The sequence below is a fragment of the Spermophilus citellus genome (assembly GCF_964194105.1).
Source record: "Spermophilus citellus genome assembly, contig: SCAFFOLD_102, whole genome shotgun sequence".
NCBI lineage: Eukaryota > Metazoa > Chordata > Mammalia > Rodentia > Sciuridae > Spermophilus > Spermophilus citellus.
Genome location: NW_027672732.1, coordinates 682,468 through 690,709, shown reverse-complemented (window position 1 = coordinate 690,709; position 8,242 = coordinate 682,468). Strand labels below are relative to the sequence as shown.

Here is an 8,242-nt window from a genome sequence, read left to right as displayed (position 1 = left end):
TCTATATCCTTTCTGATTACCATGGGTAAAAAACTAGAGTCAGCAACAAAATTAATTTAGACATGGACACTGAACAACATACATTTGAATCAATAGTGGTTTGTCAAGGATAAAAGAAGAGAAACATTAAAATTTCTGGAAACAAAACGAAAACAGCATGCCAAAACTTACGGTATACAACAAAACCAATATTAAGAGGGAACTTGATAGCAATAGTGCCTACATTAAAATTTTTTAAAAAAATTTCAACTAACCTTAAAATGCATCTCAATGATCTAGAAAAGCCAGAACAAATCAACCTCCAAATTAGAAGGAATGAAAGATCAAAGCAGAAATAAATGCAAAAGAGACTAAAAGGGTAATACAAAAGATCAATAAAATGAAGAGGTCATATTTTAAGAAGGTGAACAAAAGCAACAAACCTTTAGCTAAACTAACCAAGAAAAAAAAGAAGACCCAAATAAAATTAGACATTAAGCAAAAGAAGACATTAGCACAGAAATACAAAGGATCATTATGAGATTCTGATAAAAATAAATACGATATGCTAACATTTATAAATCTAATCTAGAAGAAATGGACAAATTTCTAGACACACATAACCTATCAAAATAAATCTGAGGACTCTGCTGCTTCTGGTTCACAGCCACATCTTCTCCGCTTGTGGACATCCTCTTGTCTCTTGCGGTGCCAGCCATGCCATCCCTAAGACACGATGGTGAGGGTCAGAGTGAACGTATTTGGCCACATTGGGTGCCTGGTCACCAGGGCTGCTTTCAAGTCTGGCGAAGTGGATATTGTTGCTATCAATGACCCCTTCATTGACCTCAACTACATGGTCTGTGTGTTCCAGTGTGTTTCCACCCGTGGTAAATTCAGTGGCACAGTCAAGGCTGAATACAGGAAGCTTGTTATCAATGGAAAGTCCATCTCCAGAGGCAAGATCCTGCTAACATCAAATGGGGTGATGCTGGTGCTGAACCTGTTGGGGAATCCACTGGTGTCTTCACCAGCATGGGGAAAGCCAGGACTCATTTCAAGGGTAGTGCTGAAAGGGTCATCTCTGCCTCTTCTGCTAATGCCCCCATGTTTGTGATGACCGTGAATCGTGACATGTATGACAACTCCCCCAAGATCATCAGCAATTCCTCCTGTAGCACCCACCAACTGCTTAATCTCCTGGCCAAGGTCATCCATGACAACTCCAGCATTGTGGAAGGACTCAAGACCACAGTACTTGTCATCACTACTAATCAGAAGATTGTAGATGGCCCCTCTGGGAAACTCTGGCATGATGGTGGTGGAGCTGCCCAGAATATCCTCTCTGCATCCACTGGTGCTGCTAAGGTTGTGGGCAAGGTCATCCCTGAACTGAATGGGAAGCTCACTGGCATGGCTTTTCGTGTGCCTACCCCAGTGTGTCAGTTGTGGATCTGACCTGTTGCCTGGAGAAAGCTGCAAGATTTGATGACATCAGGAAGGTGGTAAAGCAGGCATTAGAGGGCCCCTCAAGGACCGGGTTGTCTCCTATGACTTTAACAGTGACATCCACTCTGCCACCTTCAGTGCTGAGGCTGGCATGGCCCTCAGTGATCACTTTGTCAAGCTTATTTCCTGGTATGACCATGAATTTGTCTACAGCAACAGGGTGGTGGACCTGATGTCCACATGGCCTCCAAGGAGTAAGAGCCCCTGGACCACCTGCCCCAGCAAGAACACAGAGAAAGAAAGAGGCCCTCGGCTGTGGGGAGTCCCCTGCTCCTAACTCAGTCCCTCAGCAAGAATCTCCCCTCTTCCCAATTTCCATCCCAGACACCCTGGAAAAGGGGGGAGGTTTAAGGAGCCCTACTTTCACCACCAATCAAGTCTACTGCACCTCCAAAAATTAAAAAAAAAATGAGGACATAAAACCTGAATAGGCCAATAACAAATAATGAGATTGAATCAGTACTGAAAAGTCTCCCAACAAAGAAACCTCAGGACTGGATGGCTTTATGACTGAATTTTGACAAACTTTTAAAAAAGAACTATAACCAATTCTCAGATTTTTCCATATGATTGAAAGGGAGGAAACATTTCCAAACTCTAGGAGGCCAGCATCATCCTGTTTTCAACAAAAAACAAGGACACAACAAGAAGAAAGAAAGCTGTATAGACCAATATCCCTGATGAACAAGGTGCAGACAACCTCAACAGAGTATTAGCAAGCAGGATTTAACAGCACATCAAAAAGGTTATTTCCCCTGATCAAGTAGGTTTTATCCCAAGGGTGCAAGGATGGTGTACATGTGCAAGTCAATAAGCAATATATCACGTCAACAAAAGGAAGAATAAAAGCCATGTTATCTCAGTAGATGCAAAAAATAATTTAAGATTCAATATTCTTTCATGATAAGAGCCCTGATCAAATTAGGTATAGAAGGATTATAACTCAGCATAATAAAAGCTATCCACAACAAACCCTCCACCTGCATCGCAGTGAACCTGGGAAAGCTGAATACAAGTCCTGTGTCAGGAACAAGACAAGGAGAGGGAGGGGGAGTGTGGCATGTGGAATATGACGGAGGCTGGTGTGGCTGTGGAGGCTTCCAGGAGATGTGTTCTAACCAGGCCTCTCCTACTTTCCCTTGGGTTCATGACTGCTTGCCATCTCCCTACAGAAACTGGACACAAGAGCCTGTATGTTCAAGGGATAAAGTCTGGGCAGGACAACACATTTTGGGGCGAATAGACTAGGAAAGAAAGCTCTGGTAGCTGCTCCTCTTCCCTTCCCCTTAAGTCCCCAGGACTGACAAATCAAGGAATTGACCCCTCCCAACGTTGTTTATTTGAGAATTCAAAAGTAAAGTTCAGGAATGGCTAGGTGGGGACATTTTTTTTAAGGGGTGGATGACCAGATGTGAAATGTCTGAGGTTACCTGCTGTAGGATTCACCTCCCACCTCTATTAAATAAAGTTCACTGGTGCTGATGATCTGGACATCTACCCTTTCCCAATACATATTACCAGTTAGAGTAGTCAAACATCTTGGGGAATATTGCATATAACAGGACATCTGAGAATAAAAATATCTTAATAGAAAAAATTAACAAAAGAAACAACTTTACAATTAAAGTACAGTAAAAACCTTTGGATAATTAGCAATATGATTTTTTAAATAACCAGATGAAAATGTCATTATGAAAAAAATATGAGATAAGTAGTGAAATCTATAGGGCAGAATGTGTTAGAGATTTTTAAAAATATAGATCATCCCATAAGGAAATCAAAAATAGAAAAAAATTATAAAAGGAAAAATATATATGTATGTAGGAGACAACATCTAAGAAATACAATGAAGATAAAATTTTTGAAGACTAGTGGAGACAATTTTTTTTATAATCAAAGCAGAATCCTTTTAAACAAAACTGCACAAAAGGAAAACCATTTTGTGAGTATTGTAGGGCTGAGCAAATGAGAAATATTTGATATTGATAGGAAGAGGGGTTCCCACTAGGAGAAGATACAAATATGGATTGGGGAAGTCAAGAAAGAACCATGCAGCATCAGATTGGGATTAAAAGTATCAGTATGAACTCATAATTTTTATATATGATATATACACATATAATTTCAAATTATATATATGAAATTGAAACATTAAAATAGAAAATTGCAACAGTTTTTCAATTCTCTCTATACTGAGAAATGATGACCTTTGGCAAGATAACTTGTGGTGAGATAATTGAGAAATAAGTTTGTTTTACTGTTCCTTTTCAGACTTCCAACAACTAGTTTTAATACCCACTAAGATTAATTAATGCTCAATTAAATTATTAAATAAGTAAAAAGAGCTCAGATCTTGTTTTCTAAATATTTCCCACTAAAAGGACACAGGCACCAATTCAAAAGGGCTCCTACTGGCCAAAATCTGAATTTGAGCATCAAAATATATGATGGTAGTAGTAGATTATAATTCACTAAATAAAATATCTTAAATTTATACCAGTGAAAATTAGGTATAAAGAAAGGTAAATTCTTCTCACAAATGTAGACAGAATAATAGAAAAATCACTATTTTGCAAAAAATCATAGAAATAATTAAGTATTAATTATTCTAACCTTTTTGGAAAGCCATCTGACAATATTAATTGAAATTTAAAATACATCTACCTTTATACCATTTTCCAATCCTGACAATGTCCCTTAGGCAAAAAGACACAAACATATAAAAGGACATGCTTAAACTGAATATGACTGACCATACTGTTTGTTTATAGCTGGCATGTATTCTAGGTAAGCTAGCAAAATGGTTGGTTGGGTTCCGTGTCATGCTGGTGGCTATTGTTTTAATATTACTTCAGCATGTAATGGTTACATGCATACCTGTAAGGTTTGAAGTTGCACAAAAAACAAACAAACAAAAAAAAATGGGCTGGGGATGTGGCTCAAGCGATAGGTATCGCGCTCGCCTGGCATGCACAGGGCACTGGGTTCGATCCTCAGCACTTCATAAAATAAAATAAACTTATAGACAAGTTAAACATCCATTAGCAAAGGACAAATAGTCAAACAAATGATACAACCATATTGTAAAATATTTAAAGTTGTATTATCATTGATTAAAAAAACAAGATGAAATTGTAGCAGAACTACTGTTTGCCAATTCCCTTTCACCATATAACAAAATGGTGGTTTTTATTGTTGTATTTATGTAAAATGTATCCAGTTAAACAGTAACACAATGTAAACTGTAGTGTTTACAGTTAGAAGTGACCATGTCACCTCCGGCTTGGTAGTGCACCTATAATCCCAGGTATTCAGGAGGCTGAGGCAGGAGGATTGCAAGTTTGAGGTCAGTCTCCGCAATTTAGCGAGGCCCTAAGCAATTTAGCAAAACCCTGTCTCAAAAAATAAAAAGGGCTGGGGATGTGGCTTAATGGTTAAGCACCCCTGGGTTTAATCCCCAGTACCCCCCCCCCAAAAAAATGGCCACGTCACTAGTTATGACTGATTGATAGTGTAAGTGAAAGTTGATTTTATGAGAAATTGCTCCAAACTTACGAGGTTTCTTGTGTTTCTGGTCATAGGAGTAACTAACCGAGTCCAGGATTTTGCTATTATTTTTGACAATTAGAAAAATAGACTACATTTAGAAAAGTTTTGCGGCATTTAATAATAGGAAGCTCCAAGCCATGGTCCCTGAAACAAAAGAAATAAACAAAGAAAACCTTTACCACATTCAGGCCTTCTTCCTGTAGACAATTTCTGGACCATTGCACAGGGAGGATCCCCACACACATACACACACCAAAAAAATAGAGAAAAAAAAACAGGAAATTGCCAAGTTAAGGAAAGAAAAACAAAGTTCAGGGAAACTTGAGTTTGGGTATGCAATTCCAAGAGGACGGAGATAACACAGAATAAGACTTACAGATATATTATAGAGATCTCTGTAAATTAATAACAGCGGAATCTGAATTGCAGGATACATGTCCATGAGCCTAGGCAAGATTAGCTTCCAGGAAGAAGACAATTCCTAAAGATCCCAGTAGGCTGGAAATCACAGTTCCCATCAGCCAGGGTGGAAACATGGGAAAAGCACCTTGAATACTAAGAGATGGATAGGAAAGACCCCAGAGATGCCATGTCTTGGAAGTGAGGCCAAGGTAGCCCTGGAGTCAAGCCCCTTAAACACTCTTAAAAAACAAACCTCAAGAGAAGTAAACTGAACAGATAACTACTGGTGAGAACATTGTCCAACAATACTTTTTAAAAATACTAAAAACCCAGCAATTAGCAATGTATAATTAACAACATCCAGCTTCTGATAAAACATTACAGATAGGGAAGAGAAATATGACTCATAACCAGGAAAAAATATCTCACAATGGAAACAGACTCAGAAATGAAAGACAAGACAGAACTGGCAGACAGGTATTAAAACAGGTGATGTAGTTATGTTCACATGTTCTAAAATGTCAACGTGAATATAATCAGTGAACAGAGGAAGTTATAAATGTGTACAAAAAACGGTAAGAGATATCAAGTAAAATACTTAAATATTTTATTGGGTGTGATTAATAGAAGTTCAGAGACTAGAAAAAACAGTCTTAAAATAGCAGAATTTACCTAACCTGCATTAAGAGGAAGAAAAAAAAAAGTCTTAGTGACTTGTAGGAATATTAAACTAATGGATGTTTCACAAGTAGATGAGAGAGATTAGGGCAGAAAAATATTTGAAAAATAATGGCTCAACTTTTTTTAATATTTGAATGCTCCAAACAGAATAAAGAATCTCAATGAACCTTGAGCAGAAGACACACATACACACACAAATGACATCACTCCAGAATTAAGTTATTCAAAACCAGAAAAGTGACCAACTTGAAAAAGATATCATCCATACATAAAAAGACATTATACAGATATAGAGGGGGAAAGATAAGAATTTTTATAGACCTCTCAGAAATTATGTAAGTCTAAAGACACTATAGCAACTTTCAAATGTGGAAAGGAAAGAGGAAATAAAGCCTGTCTGCCTTGAATTTTCAATCCAGTTAAATTATCCTTTAAAAAGGAAGAATAAATAAAAGAATACTTTTTATCTGGGTAAACAACAGTTGATATAATGATGCATAATCAGGTCTGCACTGTGTAAACTGTTGACAAAAAGTTCTTCAGGCAAAAGGAGAATGTTGTCACTTGTACATATGTATCTACACAAAGAAATGAAGAGAGCTAGAAGAAGTAGGTAAATAACACACAGTGGCTATGTAAAAAAGACTGTCCCCTAATTTTTAAGGTCTTTAATGGAAAATTGACTATTAGGTTCAAAATTTAGTGTGTGTTTTACAACATGTAGAACTGAAAATTACAATAAGAATGGCACAAAGGACAGGAAGAGAAAATAGAAACACTACTATAAGACTTTCAAAGTGTATGTGGAGTGTTCTGCCATTCCTTAAAGTCAGACTGTAATAAGTCAAAAGTGCATATCTTAAGCTGTAGAGCAGTGCTAGCAAATGGAAAAATGTGAGAACCTATGTAATCTGAGATTTTTCTAATAGCTACACATTAAAAATCTAAAAAGAAACAGATATAATTTTACTTTTTTTATTTAACATGCTACATTCAAAATATTATCATTTCAATATATGATCGATGCAAAAATAAATCAATGGAACATATTTATTTTTCATACTAAGACTTTGAATTCTGGTGTACATCTCAATTTAATTTTCATTAGAAATACACAATTTATATGGATTTAATATAATATATGGTTGGAAAAATAGATTCCCATACTCAAATTATTCTCAATGTACTTGTAATTGTCTAATAGCTGAGCCAAATATCAGTTTTTGTATTTATATTGAAATTAATTAAAATTAAATACATTGGACTTTCAGTTTTATCTCTGACACATAAAGAGCTTGGAAATTGTTACTGTCAATCTTATAAGAAGATAAGACTCTCAAAAAGTCTGAAAATCAATTATGCCTCTTGGGATCATCAGAGAATTGAGGTTGTAGGGTAAAGTGCCACAATAAAATCGGGTGAGAAGCTAATACAGAGAATCACAGACAAGATTCCTTTGCACAGAGCAGAAGCTTCTACTGCCATAAACTGATATAAACCATTAAATAGAGATATTGGTGAGTTCCTGGAGACTGAGTCCAGTCTAATGGAGTGAGAAACTACGGAGGTCAGAGTTTTACAGGGGCCTCCATATTTTCATGGGTCTTAGCTTCAGAAACCCTATTGGGTCTTCATGATAAAAAGCTGAGAAAATGGGGCTGGGCATGTGGCACAAGTGGTAGCGCTCTTGCCTGGCATGCGTGCGGCCCGGGTTCGATCCTCAGCACCACATACCAACAAAGATGTTGTGTCTGCCAAGAACTAAAAAATAAATATTAAAAATTCTCTCTCACTCTCTCTCCTCTCTCACTCTCTCTAAAAAAAAAGCTGAGAAAAAAATGTCCTCCTGCTCTGGCAGGTGGAGAGGAAAAGTAACTGTTTTGGAATATGCCCCAAGCATCTTCCACAATGAAGTCCTACTCTCCAAGGGCAGAGACCTTTCCAGAACCTTATCCCACCTAGAGAGAGATTTACCCAACCTGAGTCACCTCTAGCCTTCTGGCCTACCTAAAAGGAGGCTATAAAAAGACTTGTGGAGTTCACAGCCTAGAGAGATGAAGATGTAACCACTAGATTATAGCTGTTTCTCCTCCCTCATATTCCATTGCCACCACAATAGGGT

General features: G+C 37.3%; 1 pseudogene across 1 annotated transcript; it reads left to right on the top strand.

Moving 5' to 3' along the window:
• Positions 1-711: 711 nt before the first annotated feature.
• Positions 712-1,686, top strand: LOC308640694 (glyceraldehyde-3-phosphate dehydrogenase-like; annotated as a pseudogene). Its single transcript has one exon. The product of its transcript is annotated as a glyceraldehyde-3-phosphate dehydrogenase-like (transcript).
• Positions 1,687-8,242: the final 6,556 nt, after the last annotated feature.